This window comes from Vipera berus (assembly GCF_964194415.1).
Source record: "Vipera berus genome assembly, chromosome: 1".
Classification (NCBI taxonomy): domain Eukaryota; kingdom Metazoa; phylum Chordata; class Lepidosauria; order Squamata; family Viperidae; genus Vipera; species Vipera berus.
Genome location: NC_138202.1, coordinates 270,930,694 through 270,949,565, shown reverse-complemented (window position 1 = coordinate 270,949,565; position 18,872 = coordinate 270,930,694). Strand labels below are relative to the sequence as shown.

The 18,872-nt window shown below is 37.9% G+C and overlaps 1 protein-coding gene across 1 annotated transcript in view; it reads left to right on the top strand.

The window, feature by feature from the left end:
- Positions 1-18,872, top strand: part of HIVEP2 (HIVEP zinc finger 2) — a 154,098-nt gene that overhangs the window by 94,955 nt on the left and 40,271 nt on the right. Inside the window, exon 3 of the mRNA XM_081332983.1 lies at positions 845-941. The gene's annotated coding sequence lies outside the window, so the exon portion shown is untranslated. The remainder of the gene's footprint in view (positions 1-844; positions 942-18,872) is intronic.

Genomic DNA, 18,872 nt, shown 5'->3' with positions numbered 1-18,872 from the left:
TCAGATTTAATGGCACTTCGAAAAAAATTAATTGGTATGAAGTAATCAAGCTTTATCATGTCAGAGATTACGGTAATTCATTGTATACTTGATTTCTTCAAAGAAAGAATAATGGCTCCAATGCACTCTTACATATTTAGTCTTTATCAGTTAAATTTTTTTACAGTAAAAAACGTAAAATGTTAACATACAGTAAGTTTACCATATTTAAACTCCAGAATATATTTGTTACTTTTGTGCCTTTTTCTTTAATACAGAATGCATTTTGCATGCATTCTCCCTAATGTTTTTCTAGGTATACCATGCCTAATGTACACCATGTTATATATTTTTAATGTGTAAATTGCACTGCAAATTTGGATAAATATAAATACCTAAATATTAAGTGTACATTTTTTTTCATATTTGATGAGGAACTGTGAATTAGACCTGATTTAATCCTTTCTACACATTTCTGCCATAAAAGATTTTGATATCACCATATAATAATTGTAAGTTTGCAATGTGTCAGTGTACCTTTTTGGAATTCAATGAAAAAATATATGTTTCTATTTTAAGAGCAAGGGAGTACAGATTTTTGCCAGTTGGCAATGCAAACTTAGAGAGAAGATTGATAATTGTATCATCATGTAATATAATGTAGATATGCAAAATAAATTATTATGTTTATATATTGTAAGATATTGGTAATTTATAACATCAAGGAAATCTGCAGAGGGAATTATACTGTATATATAAAATTTCCTTTTAAAATCCACATAGGAACCCAGGAATAAAGTTTGTGACATCCCTGCTGTTACTTTATTTACTGATAACTTTTCAAATATTATGTTCCCTAAAATAGGTGCAGAAGATTATAAAGAGCCATTTTGAACTGGATTTATGAACCAAATAGTTTTACTTAGGACCATTATTCACTTGCATCTCAGATACCAACAGAGGTAAGAAAATTACATTGCGGCCTATTACGGTACTTTTTCTTTTTAATCTAGCTGCAGAGCAAAACCTTCCTTTTACATAGGCTTTCTGATTATGAATTTCTTTCATACCTTCATACCTTTACTTATGTTCAGAAATAAAACTGGTTATATATGTATGTACACTACAGTAATTATTACTTTTGGTTTGGTTATAAGTAGTAAAGTAGTATGTGATGCCCAGAATATATGCCAACCTTGAAGAGAGGTGTTACCCCATCCAAGGTGAAAGATGGAATATTGTCAAATCTGGGTGGTTCAAACAGCTTTGTGGGATTGAATTGGAGATGGTTCCTCTCCAATCAAACCAGCATAGCCTGCAGGCACTGGATTTAGTCCTGAATTTGGTAGAATATAATGTTATAGTTATCGCAAAATTAGACACCAAAAGCGGAAGTGCGCTGTTTTAAAAATGTAATGGTATACTTTGCATTATCAGGAACAGTAATTTTTTTATATAAAAAATGAAGATGTTCGTGATGAGAACTTCTTCAGAAATATTCATAATTTTATTGAGCAGAGCTAAATAAAACAGGAGATTTTATTTTTCTCTCTATATATTGCTCAGTGCCTCCAGATTTCACAAGAACACACTGTATTCAACATCTGTTAGACTGACAGAAATATTTCACTATGGTTTGAAAAGTCTGGGCTTGCATTCACCCATGTATGTAGCTCCCCTCCAATTGCACACAGAAAGGAACCAAACACATTTTTGTTTTGTTTTTTTCCGGTGAATTGCTTTCCTGTAGATGAGAATTTATTACAAAAATAATTTGTTTTCAAATTTGGAATCTTTATTTTAATGTCTGGCGTTAAATTTCAGCCTGAAGTAGGAATGTTGGTGGTAAAAGCAACTGTCTTGATAGTTTTCTGTAAAGCCCTAAAACCTGTGTGATTGCTTGTCCCTGCCTGGCCTCAGATAGCTAATAAATGTGATGTTTCAGGCTCACCCACCCCCAGCGGTGTTCAGAGCCTCTCCAAGTTTTTTTTTTTGGGGGGGTAGGGTTGTGATGGGGGGAGTGCATGCTGAGGGAAAGAATGGAAAAGCACATTAACATCCTATCTAGGCATTACATCCTGCCCTGGGTTGCTATAGTGATTGTCTGAAAAAGATAACAAGAGCTGAGGTTACTCCTCCTGATTCTTCTGAGAGTGCACAGTGTTCTTAGGGAATGGATATTTAAATGCATGCAGTAACAGCAAGTGAGTACTATTTGAAAAAAATGTAAACAAACACACACAGCTGTTATTTTGATGAATATAATCTGGCCCCTGTCATGTTTAAACTTCCTGAAATGGCACAAGCTGAAAAATCAATGGAGTTAATGATAATGTGCAGGATTAGGGACAAATGCGAGACTGACTGGGCTGGGCTGGCAGAGCTATTACAGCGGAACAACATATGAAAAAGGTTTGAACAACATATTTCAGTTTTCATTAGTGTTTGAGTTGTGGTCTTTCTGTGAATTGAGCCTCATAGAGATGGAACTATTATATCTTTAGAAAACTCTGAATGATAATGAGTGGTCCACTAATGGCTTGTATTATAACCCATCCAAGAGGCAAGCATATGCATGCATTTGATAGGGCTAATTTAGGTTCTCGAGGTAGCGCTGATATAATGGATACTGCTGTGCTTTGGAAATCAAAGGTTTAATTTTCGTGAGGCAGTTACAGTTATGCAATCTTTTCCAGTGAGAAAAAAAATGAGTATGTTCAAAAAGCTTAGCCTTGGTGTCTGATACAGGCACTGCTGATAAAGAGAAGCAGAAATTACAGCCAATCCTATATTGCCCTGAGCCTGAAGGTTAGACACTAATGGAGTAACTGAGTGGGTTTTTGTTTCCTGCCCATCATCAAAGTGGATGAAACTTGTCATGTCCAACAAAAATCAAAGGCGCATTTTTATAGATTTGACTGAACTTTAGCCTGGGTGATGTATTTTCATACTGCAGGAGAACACATCTTCTTGTGTTATTTATTTACTAATATCTAGTGACTAAAATACATGAAAGAAATTGCTTTTTCCTAAATCTGACTTTTGTCTAACTAGCTTGATGGTCACCTGAGTTTTAAAGAGAAGTTTTTGCCGCTTTACGTGAAGATTCAAGGAGTTAAATTGACATCTTTGGCATGCAGCAGAGATGCTTTACTAATGAATTATAGCTATTTATTTATTTTTTCCTTTTCCTTTATTTATATTTTATCAGTTCATATGGAGAAAAAAGCACTTATATAAAATCAGTCAGTGCTTTTTTGCCCATATAAACTGAGAAAATAAAAATATTATGTAAAAAGCATCTTGCATTTAAAATGGGTACATACCAGGAGCTGCTAGGCCACTCGGTGGGAGCTAAAAAATGGAATCCTTCACAACCATTCTTACTCCCTCAAGACTTTCACCATTGTGTATCATGATAGGTTGCAGTGATTCAAAATATTCCGGGTGTATAACGATTCTCTTGAGTATTTTGCTTTGCTTTAATTTTTTTTTGTAGAAGAGTCAGATCAAAAATTGATGCAATTATATCGTTACATATGGAATACATACATTGAAATCCTTTTATACTGTGCCCTTTGATCTCCAGCTAAAACACAGATAGACAAGGACAGCTTGAAGGAGAAAATGATAGATAGATAGATAGATAGATAGATAGATAGATAGATAGATAGATAGATAGATAGATCGATCGATCTAACTATCTTTTTAGAAACTGAATTCTTAGAATACTTCATTTCCATGTTTTTTTTTAATACAGAATAAAGGATTAAAATGCATTAGTTTGTGATTTCCAATATAGCATCAATATTCAGTGGTGACTAGATATGGGAAAGTAGAGTAAAAAAGTGCTTGAATTTGGGATCATATATATCTGAAAGTAGATGTATTGATTTTAATGGAATTTATTCCATGTTTTTATATTTCATTTTCATATTAGCTTTCCAGAGTTGTTCCTGAAAGTAATTCTGTAATTCCAGTGGTATTACATGAACTCAATTAAAGCCTAACAAGGCCATTTAGTTTATTAAAGTTTACAGTTGCAAGAAAAAGTATGTGAACCCTTTGGGATTACGTGGAGTTTTGCATGAATTGGCCATAAAATGTGCTCTAAACGTCATGTAAGTCACAACAATAGAAAAACACAGTCTGCTTAAAATAATACTACACAAACATTAGCTGTTGTCATGTTTTAATTGAACATAACATGTAAACATTCACAGTGCAGGGTGGAAAAAGTATGTGAACCCCTAGCCTAATGACTTCTCCAAGAGCTAATTGGAGCCAGGAGTGAGCCAACCTTGACTCCAATCAGTGTGATGATATTGGATGTGTTGCTGACAGCTGTCCTGCCCTTTAAAAACACACACCTCTTTTGGGTTTACTGGTCTCAAGAAGCACTGTCTGATGTGAACCATGCCTTGCAGAAAAGAGCTCTCAGAAGACCTACGATCAAGAATTGTTGACTTGCATGAAGCTGGAAAGGGTTACAAAAGTATTTCCAAAAGCCTTGATGTTCATGTGTCCACGGTAAGACAGACTGTCTACAAATGGAGAAAGTTTAGCACTGTTGCTACTTTCCCTAGGCGTGGTCGTCCTGTAAAAATGACTGCAAGAGCACAGTGCATAATGCTTAATGAGGTAAAGAAGAATCCTAGAGTGTCAGCTAAAGACCTACAGAAATCTCTGGCACATCCTAACATTTTTGTTGACACATCTACAATAAGGAAAACATTAAACAAGAATGGAGTACATGGGAGGACACCACGGAGGAAGCCATTGCTGTCCAAAAAAAATATTGCAGCACGTTTGAAGTTTGCAAAAGAGCACCTGGATGTTCCACAGCACTACTGGCAAAATATACTGTGGACAGATGAAACCAAAATTGAGTTGTTTGGGAAAAACACACAACACTATGTGTGGAGAAAAAAAGGCACAGCACACCAACATCAAAACCTCATCCCCACTGTAAAACATGGTGGAGGGAGCATCATGGTTTGGGGCTGCTTTGCTGCCTCAGGGCCTGGACGGATTGTTGTCATTGGTGGGAAAATGAATTCCAGAGTTTATAAGGACATTTTGCAGGAAAACATACGACCATCTCTCCGCCAACTGAAGCTCCGCAGAGGATGGGTGATGCAACAGGACAATGACCCAAAGCATACAAGTAATTCAACAAAACAATGGCTTCAACAGAACAGAATACGCCTTCTGGAGTGGCCCAGTCAGAGTCCTGACCTCAACCCGATTGAAATGCTGTGGCATGACCTTAAGAGAGCGATTCACACCAGACATCCCAAGAATATTGCTACACTGAAACAGTTTTGTGAAGAGGAGTGGTCCAAAATTACTCCAGATTGTTGTGCAGGTCTGATCTGCAACTACAGGAAACGTTTGGTTGAGGTTATTGCTGCCAAAGGAGGGTCAACCAGTTATTAAGTCCAAAGGTTCACATACTTTTTCCACCCTGCACTGTGAATGTTTCCATCTTATGTTCAATTAAAACATGACAACAGCTAATGTTTGTGTAGTATTATTTTAAGCAGACTGTGTTTTTCTATTGTTGTGACTTACATGACGTTTAGAGTGCATTTTATGGCCAATTCATGCAAAACTCCACGTAATCCCAAAGGGTTCACATACTTTTTCTTGCAACTGTATGTAGAATATTGAATTACAACAACATTGGTATACATTGGCATCTATTGGAAAAAGAGCTAGTTAGTTTTTGTGAGTTGATATGGTAGATTTTCTTAGTATTCCTGTGTTTAGTGTTTTAGTGTGATAAAATAATTAAAAATACATTCGGTAAGGAGGTAAACTTCTCCATTTTTCAGTGTAATGTATGTATGGATAAAAATGATTTGTAACCAAAATTATCTAATACAAAGTACTGTGATCTTTGAAAAAACATGTCTAAGCGACACATTGATTTAGGGAAATAAGTGTAGATAGATAGATAGATAGATAGATAGATAGATAGATAGAGAGAGAGAGAGAGAGAGAGAGAGAGAGAGAGAGAGGCTTAGTGGTTAACCATATAGCCACTTAGTCGACAGCTCAGGTTTGAGACCCAAGCACCATGCAATGGGGTGAGCTCCTGTTACTCACCCAGCTCCTGCCAACCAAGCAGTTTAAAAGCATGCAAATGCAAATAGCTAAATAGGTACCACTTTGGTGGGAAGGTAACAGTGCTCCGTGCATCATATTCACATAACCACAGAAATGTCTTCGAGAAGCACTGGCTCAATGGCTTTAAAATGGCAATCACTAAAATTTGCAGGGATTCCTTTACCTTCCTTCCTTCCTTCCTTCCTTCCTTCCTTCCTTCCTTCCTTCCTTCCTTCCTTCCTTCCTTCCTTTCTTCCTTTTTCCTTTTCGTGACTTTCTTCTTTAAAGAGGATCACATGGGTTATTTCTCTGAAAACATTCTTACTGGAAGTAGTAATCCTTTGTGTATAATCAAATATCATGCAACCATACTTTTTCAAACATTGAGAGAAACATAGTACAATAGGCAAAATGGTGATGCTTTTTTCCCCACTATAATTTTCCCATGTCAATTCCTGAAAAGCATTTTCCAAAAGGGAAAGAAGAGGAAATCCAACAAGCAGCCCCTCAATATGCATGCAGGTGATTGCCTGTGAAAGAGAAGGTTGAAATGACAATACCTTGTCAATTTCAGTCCTATATGCTACTCCTGAATGATTGAGAGGGAGATGCAAAAGGTTTGTCCTTAATTTCACTTAGAGGACCTGTTAGATCTGTGAAAAATGAGAAACCAGAAAAGGATGAAGCATATGTTGAGGAACAAATTAGAGGCTGTTGAATGAGGTACAGGAATGAGGTCCAGCCCAGCATCGGAACAAAAAAATTACATGAAAATGCCTTGACAATTCCATTTACAACAAAACCAAACCAAACAAAACAAAAAACACCTGAATCTTGGATGTTATGATTCCTTCCAAATACGATGCTGGCTGCACCATTATTTCTGAATCAAATTATTGGTAGCCTTTTCAATTTCCCTTCCTACTGAGGGAAGTCAGCTCCCCAGAGAAGGAAATATTAAAAGGACAGAAAAATGTATTTCCTAAAAAGAAATTGAAGAACCAGGAAAGCAGGCTCAGTTTTCTTAGTAGTTTCAGGTCTCCTTCCCCCCCAAGCAGAAAACCAGTTCTATAGACATGCAAATGTGAGCCATTGAGAAGGTTGGAACTAGACACTTAGGAAAGACAAAGACATAGCCCAGCCCCAGGGAGGCAGGGGCTGGGACATACCCACCACCAGCAAGATTCCTAGCAAGATTCCTAGAGGGGCCCACCTGGACTAAGGACACACAGGAAATAGCCTCAAACAGGAACAGGAAATAACCAAACAATAGGGGGTATAAAAACCCACTACCCACATGTGTTCAGTCTTTTTTTTCTGGATCCACCTTCCTGTTTGGCTTTCCTCTGCAATAAACTGTAACCCTCTTCCCAAAGCAGTCGCCATGTTGTTTATCTCCGGCTTGGATGGAACCATGATGAAGACTTTTCTTCTAACACTACCACTCTTAGTTCTCTCTACCCAATAAAGGGTTTAGGTCTTTTGAGAAGATTATGTTCAGTGCAGTGCTGTCTGCACTCAAGTGTTTTATAAGTAGAATAACCAAAATTTGGATTTTTCCTTCTCCGAGATTTGAACATTTATAGGAGATACTTAATCATACTCATTTTTAATCCCTTTGCTTTGCTGCTGATTGCCTTGATAGCGATGTCTTCTACTACAGCTGATGCAATAATCGCTCCCTGCCCCCTCCATGCACACTTTGGAGAAAGAATGGAGGACAGAAAGATTGTTATGACTTCCTGAAGTGCTTAAGGTGTATAACCATGGAGCAGCAGCCTTGTCAGGGAAAATCAGTAGTATAGATAGGAGCCAAGAAGTGGAGTCATCCTGGTGAGAACACTTTTCCTTTCTGTTGGTTCTCTTTAAATGATATATTCACTGATATTTTTTGAGTGCCTTCTGTTGTATTACACAGGCTTGCTGTGTTATGCATATCCCTAGTAATAATGCTTCCTTCAATCCATTGCTATTCGGAAGCTGAATATGTTCCAAGCTGGCAAGGAATCTGGTCCATGTTAGGTTTCATCAGATGGTTATATGCTGTTTTGAATTGGATACTAGTGGAACAAATATACATGGGCTGATGAGGTACACTATTCCACTTATTTTTGCCAGAATGCACACACATATGGCATCCTGTGGCTATTTGGCCACATGGTTTGGATAAAGAAAAGTGAGACAGAGAGATATTTGGAAGATTAATAAGATGGCAGCTTTCTTTTTCCTGCCCTATGTGCCTTCACCCTTTACTGGTGAAACAGCAAATGCAATTTAATGGCAAATCATGAACTTCTGAATTTGATCCAGAAAAAGACAACAGCTAAGCAGTGAAGCAGAAGCAGAATTTTCCTAGAAATGTGCAGTTATGTATTGCACAAGGTCCTGGACATCTTGTAAACATACAGTATGTTTGCTGTCAGTCTGGACTCTTGGGTCCTTTCAAAAGAAGATTCTGAATTAAGTAGTCTTGGATTTCTGAAATTAAAAATGCACTCATTGTTCCAGGAAGCAGTAGTGATAGGGGCACTCACGTGTTTCTAGTTGCAGCTGTTAGTATTTTGTGTGTGTGTGTGCAAAGTATGGACAAATTTGAGAATGTTGGTTCAGTAATGTTCCATGCTTGACTAGTGGAAAATATGACAGTGAGCAGTTAAGAACAAGTGAGCTCTTTTATTTCTGCAGGGAGATGGCATAGACAGGAAATTGTCAACGGCAACCTGTGAGCAGCTGTATGATGACTGTATGTAGGAGGAAAGAGTTCAAAGCTTTCCTGTCCTCATATTTTTGACAGCTATAAAGTCTTTATTCTTAAGATTGGCTGTAACATGGTATTATATAGAAACAACATGATGTAAGTCTAGCTTGTAGACTGGCTGAGACAGAATGCTAGAATGTGTGACATTCTTAATATTATATCCTTTGACAATCAGTATTTAAGCTAAACTAGAACCAGAGTCCTCCAGATTGAAGTCCATCCTCCTCTGTAGAATTTCATCAGATGAGTTTGGGCTAAGTTATTGTCAACCTGGTCTGCCTCACAGAGATACTGTTGTGGCACATAAGTTGGAGAGAATGCTGTGCATGTCATTTTGAGCACTTGAAGGAAAGGTGAGATATAAATTTAGCAATAATAAATTTAAATTTAGATTAAAATTGCAAGGTTTGTCAGCAGGGGCAACAGGGTACATTTTAGCCATATCACCCCTTAAAAATCCGTGGTCCACTATATATTGTCAGTTTCACCCTTCCTTTAGGCAACTTGAGCCTAGGAAACAGTGCAGGGATTGTCCCAAAGCTTAAATCTGTATCATTTATGTAGCCTCAGCACCCAAAAATTGTGGTTCAAGCTATTGTGAAAAGCACTTGCTTGTAAAAATGCAACACACTGTCCTTTCAGGTTCATATTTACACTGGCTTTTAAACAGAAGCAGAAGGGTTGCAGTTAAGCATGTTTACTTTGCAGCGGCATTGACCCTTTTAAAGCAATAATGTACCCTGTTGTAAAGGTGAAAGATTTCACCATAGACCAAATCTGTTGTATCACTAAATAACAACTCCAGTACTCAGAAGTGGACAGCTTGAGTTGGCAAAGTCTCATACCTCCCCCCCACACAAAAAAACCCTCTTGGATGTGGTCCCCAGACCTCCTATCAAAGCTGTTTGTAAGCTGCCCAGAGTCACCTCTAGGTAAAACAAGTTGAATGAATGAACGAATGCTGTCCAGTGACTTAAATCCTTGGTCTGCTCCCACAACTTTTCACAGAGCACCATCAATGAAGAAAGCAATAGTCTCTCTAAAGAGGCAAGAGAATGTCAAGAGGAAGATCACAGAATTTTGCAAACTAGTTTACTTTAGCCCTTGTTTGTCCATTAAGGTGGACTTTCTGTGAGCTGTTCAGTTCTCCTTCTCACAGACTCCCAAACAGATTGACACCTAGCTTAAGAGATAACGCTGAAATGTCCATCTGGTCCTCATCTGCCAAGTCTTTCTTTCCAGATTTCAAGAATCTCTTTACAAGTGGCGTGCCTATTCCCTTAGACTGTCAGAAATACTGCTTTAGTGTACTTATGTTGTGTATCCTCCTCATGTTCATAGATCCCTAATGAACAATCAACTTCTGTGTAGGCTTCTGCAAGTGATTACTTTGGTTCAGGTTTTTTTTTCTTTTTTTCAATGGGGCATTTCCTCTGCTGGATTGAAAACTGCAAAATCAGTTTAGCTGAAGTTTATGAAGTATGGTTTTCTAACAATTCATGAAACTTATATATTCAATAGGGAAAGATAGATAAAAAGATCAGGTAGATGAAAAATAGGCAAATGGATATGAAGGCATTTATATGGAAAAGTGTAATATGTAAGTGTAAGACAGTTTTTTTTATAGAGCAATGGAAGAGCTTACGTGCTGAGATGTTTTTATTTAATGGAGGTGTTTATTTATTGCCATTATTATGTGTGACATTCTGAAAAGGAGTAAAAAGGTCTTTTCTCCAAGGAGTTTACAATCTGAAATTTGGCTGTACAGAGAGAACAGGTATGATTTTCAAGCAAATTGCAAGTATTTCTATTTTATTCCTAGTAGAGATGCTGATATTTTAATAATCTCTGTATGATTATGATTAGAATTCATTTGCAACAAAACTGTATGTTTTGAACTGTATGTTCAAAGACTTTCTAATATTTACTATAGTTTTATGGTGTGGTTTTATGTTTAGCGGTTGCTAAGCCCTATGACACTTCCAGGCATTGGAGTTTAATGTTGAAGCACAGAGATGGCAGCCTTAAAATCAGGATTGAGCATTAGGTCAACTTGTGGAAATATGAATGCTATTAATGATGAAACTGGAGCTTTGTTAATAATGCATTGTAATCATTGCTTCAGTCAAGCAATATCTCATATTCGTCCTATTTTAACTTAATTAAGCTGATTTTGTTCGATATAATTTTGTTCAGTATAATTCTCTGTTTCCTAATACATGTAGAAGGAAAAACTGGGTGTCTTTGTTTTCAAGGGTAACATGCCTTCACAATGTAAGTACACTTGAGCAGCTTTGTGAATTGCATAGGCAGGGAGTAGCCTACGTAATGAATACATGAAGGAACACAGTTGTAATTATACAAGACACCTGATTAGCCCTTCCCTTTCCTCAAACAATGAAGATGTACGTCATCCTTCAGGACAAGCAGTGCTTTTGGCACTGTATTGCCCACATTTAAAAAAAAGCCTTCTGTGTAAAAGGGAGAGGAAACATCTAATTGCACTAGCAATGAAGCCTGTAGATCCTAAATGATTGTCAATACATACCATTCATACATTTGTTAAAAGATAGGTTGATTATAATATATAGTGAACCATTGGTTGTTGAAGTTCTTGGATTCAGTTTCTGTCACTTGCATTTAAAAGGATTATTTAGCAGGTGGTAGGAAAACCTTTCTGAGATCTCGGAAACACTTAGTAGTTGGAAAACACTGGATTAGGTGGATAAATCAATTTTTACAATGTGTTGTCACTGGTGGGTTTTGAGTTAACTTTGGGTATAATTGGATGAATTTGATGGTTAGGATTTCATAGAGGTTTGGAAAATAGAAAACTGTTGTTTTTGGTGAATCATAAGGTGATACAACTCAGAAGCAGGGAAACATCACAATTTCCTTTTGTCTGAATTTGGTAAGAATTTATCAGTTTCTCTTCAGATCTTACTACTGAAGTGAAAGATACATGCACAAATAATGCATGTATAATGTGGCATAAGGGATGCGGTGGTTCAGTGGGTTAGGACGCTGAGCTTGTCGATCAGAAGATCGGCAGTTTGGCGGGTCGAATCCCAAGTGCCGCGTAACAGAGTGAGCGCCTGTTACTCGTCCCAGCTTCTGCCAACCTAGCAGTATGAAAGCACGTAAAAATGCAAGTAGAAAAATAAGGACCACTACGGTGGGAAGGTAACAGCGTTCTGTGTGCCTTTGGCGTCTAGTCATGCCAGCCACATGACCACGGAGACGTCCTCGGACAAGCGCTGGCTCTTCGGCTTTGAAATGGAGATGAGCACCGGCCCCTAGAGTCGGAAACGACTAGCATGCATGTGCGGGGGAACCTTTACCTTTACCTTTAATGTGGCATATTAAGACAAAGTAGTATAAAAAAATTGTTAAAAAATATGGAGACCCAGACAACTTGCCCTAAGAAGATAATTTTCACAGAAGTGGTGTTTGAGGCCAAATGTCACAGAAATGAATACTTATAGTAGATAGCTCAAATGTCTATAGCAGGCTCAGTTGAACTTGGGCCAGTAAAACAAAAACGAGAGCAGATTCCTTAGTTTCTTTTTCCAGTCCTGAGAGGAAGAAAAAAAGGTGAAAGAAAAAAGTGTCAACTTTTCCTGAGACAAGCACGTTTAATATTAAGATTCAGATGTTCTTTCTATGTTCTCATTGATACTGTAAGTGATTGTGGTGCATAAAATGGTAGCTGCAAGAATTGCAGGTACTCATATTGTATAGACTGATAGCAAAATGTGGGTGGGTGGGTGGTGAATACATTCAAAGATAAGCTAAAAATATTCACCAGTGCATGACCCAGTCTCCTTCAACAATGCTGAATAGACATCAGTAAAATGAGTAAAGGACCATTCTATAATCATTTTATGTATTTTATGTACCTAATGCAGAATAAGTAGTGTATTTACATGTCTGGTTTGCAGGATGCAAAGTTGTATGTCAGCAAGAAAGCAAAATTTGATAACATCACTATTTTTTTAACTCCCTTGCATTATGTTACATATTCTGCATTATGTCAGCTAATTAACAATTTGCAGAACTTCAGCTCCCCTCCCTACAATTCATAACTTCTTCAAGAAAAGCTTAGTTTCTTATAAATGTTTAATAGCTCTGCCATGGTTGCCTGGCAAATATATTTATAGGCAAATATATTTAATGAAGAGAATTCTTTCAGCAGATGTACATTCATCATCTTCTCATAAGCTTCATAAACTCAGAGAAATTGAAAAAAAGCTACGTCAGATGGCTAATTGGAAGAGCAACAACTAGTGTTGAGGGAAGGGAATTAAATCTGAAGTAAGCTATGATCACCCTCTGTAAAATTAGTTGACTTGTAGATTGTGATAAAGTGACAAAGGTCTGCATGAAAGTACCTGAGGAAAGGAGAGGCATGATAGCAGCAGATATTAAGAAGGGTGTCAGGGAAAAGCAATAGAAGTGTGGCCCAATTACACTGGTATGACTAACCCCAAAGAAAATAAATCAGGAAGATCGTTGAAATCTCCGAAGACATTCTCTCAAAAGGAAACTAGTTGGGAACTCCACCTGTTCCAGAGGAGAAAGAAAAACCTGACAGGGGCAGAAGATACTGTATGCAGTTAGTAGGAAGAGGCATACCAAGAGGGCCACTTTGCCCGGGGGGGGGGGGGAGAGGGGGGGGAGGGGAGAATATAAACATCATTTTTGTGTGGCTGACATTTTTCAGAAGGAAAACAAATCCATTTCTGTTAAGGAGCAGATGTTTAAATTTAAAATAAAATGATTCTGGATTTATATGGGTGTGTATGCATCACAGTATGGCATATAGGTATCTTTTGTAATTTTTTCCACCAGTGTTGTTTTGTAAAAGTTGAGCATGTTGCCATCTTAAGAAGTCACTCATAGATTGAGTTGAATGCCATTTCCTATATTGAGTGGAAACTTATTAGTCTATTCTTTTTCCTGCTTTGGCTCACCTGACTACATTTTTATATGTTATATCTTACTTGGAAATCTAAAAAGCTGTGTGGTAAAATGGTATTCACAGAAAAGATCTTTTCCTTCTTCCGAATAAGCCCAGACTAAACTAGTTTCCAAAATGGAAATCAGTCAAAATTATTCTGATCACTCAAATGGAATAAACATTACTCAACACTTCTGTCTCCTGATAGCAGATTTAATCTTGATAATACTTTATAGTATTTATTTCCTGTGTATAACAGTTTTTGTCTCAGTTCAGGCAGTTGGATTTCTCAGGGGTGGTTCAATATATATATATTTTTCTATTCATTAGCTTCTTTGGCTTATTTCATGTCACATTTTTACCTGAAGTGTTAAACCAGGGCTGTTGAACTGGCGGCCTGTGGGAAAGATGTGTCACGTGCAGGCCACACCCACCCCGGCTCGGCAAAGGCAAAAAACATCGTGATACGTCACAATACGTTTGACACCCATGTGTTAAACTTTATAAATTGTTTACAAATTGTTCAGAGACATTCAAGAATAACATTCCTAATTATATTTCTATAAACTTTCCAGATTTTAATTTAAAAGAATGATTGAGCAGAGAAAAGTAACAAGTGTGGGTTCTTTTGCTGGCTTTGAACAATACAAGATACACAGAGTGATTTCTACTGAGATAAAGATTACGGTTGAAATATTGTTCTGTATCAAATGGAGCATAGCCAATAATATATTTAAAAGCAGGAGGCTGGTTTGTCTTTAGGTGAATTTAAAACAAGAAAGAAAATAAAAAAAATCCTCAAGTGTTAGACTTGCTAAATATATGCGGAGAATCATATGTAGTAGGTAGCCCTGCTATATTTAGATTTATGCTTGCCTTTGTCTTTACTGACTCCTCCACTGTACCTTTAATTCCCAGTGAACCTGCTGCTTCTTGGGTTGGAAGGAAACATGTGATTAAAAGAGGATTGAATCTTGTCAGATGTAATTTATCAGTGTGTTGATAATGGCTGATTTCTGAGCAGGAAGAAAAGAGCTTAATATAACAAGCAAGTGTGATCAAAAAGGCAACTACTCTTCTTAACAGTTTGCTCTTTGCAACCATTGAACCTTATCTGATCATTCATGCTTATCTGGATGCTGACGCCATAAAGAGTTCATTTGCATGATCTATTTTTATAACTATTGTCTGTCTGTTGGGAAAACAAGCAAGAGGGTTGGCTTGTAGTGATTTTATTTTCAGACTGAACAGGGTATCCTAAAACGTAGAAAGGAAAATTAATATATCTCTATTTTCTCAAATATTTGAGTTAAGAAGCAGGCAAGTGATAGCCGAGTGTAAGAGTTGTTGCATGGATTATACATATGTGAATGAGTAATATAACAGGTGTGATCAGGTCTGTAGGGAGCTTGCCAGCTGTTTGCTTTGGAAGAATGGTACACAGAAGGGATTGCTCATATCTGAGAATCTCGGGAAGTGGGATTGTGTATGTCAATACGTGCAGTATGAAGCACAGCTGACTAACAAACCAATATTTGGGCTTTGAAGCTTGATTGGGGAATGGAAGCTGGATGTACATGGGAATGGATGCTAGTGTCACATAACTGTAATGTTAGGCCAAGGGAGATAAGATGGGAAGCAACATATGGGACATTACAGAGGAAGAGAAATTATCAATCTTGTAGCAGTCTTGATTTCTAAGCTGGTTGCTCTATTCTGGGTGGCAGCTGTTAAGCCTCTTGGCCTCACGATGATGATAATTGTTGCTAGATCTGTCTGTATAATAAGACCACACTTCATCTACAATAAAATGGCAGATGAAGCAACAGATCTGACATGTATGGCCAAAACCTGAGTAGGTGAAGACAGTGATATCACTCTGCTGGAAACCTGTCCAACAGTTTTTAATGTTAAAGTTGGAGACCTGGGGATGCATCAATTATTAGAAACATCTTATCTATGATCAGGGTACTTTGCTTCTGAGATACCAGAATGTGGGTACATAACATATATGCTGTTAGGAGGACATGGGTCTGCAACCTTGACAACTTTAAGGCTTGTGGACTTCAGCTCCCAGAATTATGTTGGCTGAGGAATTCTAGGAGCTGAAGTCCACAAGTCTTAAAGTTGTCAAGGTTGCAGATCCCTGTGTTAGGATATAGAGATAAACTTGGGATCCAGCCACCTTGCAAGCCAGCAAGATCCCTTCCTCATCTGCTTTCAAGATTAATCATAGAGAAACCTTGTCTTCTAGTGTTGGAGGCCTTAGCCCCTATATATGGGGTCCAGCTTTGGTAAAACCCAGGAATCTAATGGATCCAGGTGATTTCAGAGGTTGTTTGGGGAATTTTCCAGTTCTTTGGGATAATTGCTTTAGGGCTTGATGAATTATTGGCAGTGGGAGGCATGATTGTCCCTGAGACATCTCTTTGAAGGAGCTAATCCTGGTTGGCTTCTTTATTTAATGAAGCCTCTAAGAGATGAACAATGCCTGCACTGTTGCTGGAGAAAAATAAAAATATATTCCAACCAGGCATAGGTAGGTGTCAGTCATTCAGGCCTAGATGATAGCAATAAGGAGGGGAGGGGAATGTATCTTCATTTCTCTCTTACTGTGTCACCAGGCTGTTATCCAGAACCTAGTTTAGGGTGACTAATTTCCTTTCTGGGAGGAGTTAGCATCATGATCTTCTTTCTGCCCACTGTGAGTAATTTGCACAGCTGATAATTCACTCAGATTCACTGCAGCATTAACTCTTTATAGACTACGAGACTATCTTGTCATGTTATCTGCAACTCCTGACCTGTCAGTTCTGGGGAAGTGGATTGGGTCTATCTAGGTCTGCCACCTGTGGCTTGGACCTCTGCTTGTCCAGGTTCTTGTGAAGAATGTGTATGTGATTGTGTGGACTTTGGAGATTGTTGACAATTTTTACAGGAGTGGTGCTGCCAACAGACTGTCACTGAATCTGGTGATCACCTATCTTCAACCTCCCTTTTTGAGGAAAGGTTATTGAGAAGTGGTAGAGGGTCAACGACGGTAGTGAAGAGTTTGCCTGAGTCTCTTCTGAATACTATACTTTATTTATTTTATTTTAGAACATTTATATAGCCGCCTACTCACTCACAGCGACTCTAGGTGGCTTACGAACAGTAAAAATACAAAATAAATTTTTAAAAATTAAAAATTTAAAAGATAAAAAACAATACCCCCCATAAATAATACAATTTATGATATTGTATCCCAGGACTTAAGAAATGCTTTAGCGCTGTTTGCTTATATAATGGTTCTTGTCCATTTCTCTCGAGATCATCTTCCTGATTCTCTGCCATGACACAGTCCCCCAGGAAAAAAAATATTGAATCCTTTTCAGTCAGTGTTTAGGCCTGAACTAGAACAGCATTGGATAACCATGACGTAATCTTGTTTGGGGGTAGTGTACATTTCCTGGTCCTCCTCCACTTCTTGGCAGCATTGACTGTGGTATTTTCTGAACCACCTCAGGGACTAGGATTAGAGGCATCATTTTGCAGTGGTTCTACTCCTTTCTTAGTGAGCACTTTCAGTCATATTAGTTGCCCATGGACGCAGACCTTCAGTCTGGAGAGTGCTGCAGGAGTCAGCTCTTTCCCCCTTGCTCCTTAACATTCACAGGATAAGAAACTTCTGGCCAGAATTATCTGACAGTTTGGGATGTATTATCATTGGTATGCTGATGACACCCAACTTTACATTACCACCCTGGGCTGTTGATATCTTATCTCAGTGCCTGGATGGGAGAGAACAAACTGAAATTGAACCCAAAAAGGATGAAGGTACTGTTGACTCATTGAAATTCTTTTGACACTAATTGTTATCTCTGGATAGACAAGAACTACACTTGAAGGAGTAGATTTCCAATGTGGACAATCTTTTGGATCCATGTTTCTTATCTGAGCAGCATTATTTAATGATGATGATGATGATGATGATGATGCAAAGCTACAAAAAACTTCGCTACTCAGAACATCTTACATTTTAAGGAGATACCTGGTTAATACCTAGGATGCTGGCAGCAACCCGTGTCAACCATTAGTGCCAGTCAATTTGAGTGTTCATTTGACTGAGTTTCATGTTTTATGAATAAAAGTTTTATAATAATAATAATAATAATAATAATAATAATAATAATAATAATAAATATTAGAGATGAATACATGAAGAGAGTGAAGTCCAAACTCAATGAAGGAAATACCGTGAAGGCAATCAATACCTGGGCAATTCCAGTCATTAGATACACAGCTGGAATAGTGGACTGGACTCAAGCAGAACTAAAAGCAATGGACAGTAAGTGCAGCCTATGCAAAGAAGCTGAAGAAACAGTGGACCACCTGGTAAGCTGCTGCAAGAAGATCGCACAGACTGATTACAAACAGCGGCATGACAAAGTAGCAACAATGGTGCATTGGAAGATCTGCAAGAAATATCATTTGCCTGTAAGCAAGAACTGGTGGGATCATAAAATAGAGAAAGTCATAGAAAATGATAAAGTTAAACTGCTCTGGGACTTCAGAATTCAAACAGACAAGCACCTGCAACATAACACCCTGGACTTAACAATTGTCGATAAGAAAGACAAAAAAGTCTGGATAGTGGACGTGGCAGTGCCTGGAGACAGCAGAATAGACGAGAAAGAACTGGAGAAGATAACAAAATACAAAGACCTACAAATAGAAACAGAAAGACTGTAGCAAAGGCAAGCAAGGGTAGTACCAATAGTAATAGGCACCTTGGTGGAATCCCAAAACAGCTGGAGCACCACTTGAACACCATTGGCATTGACAAATTTGCCATTAGTCAATTGCAAAAGGCGGCCTTACTAGGAACTGCTTCCATCCTGTGACGATATCTATAATACCATCAAGCATCCACATCTGCCTATCCCAGGACTCGATAGACAAAAATGCCAAATCCAGTCTGAACATCTGGCTGACTGTGCGATGATGATGATGATGATGATGATGATGATGATTGGCTTTATCTGTTGAAAGAGGACCTGGCTACAGTAACCCATGCCTTCATTG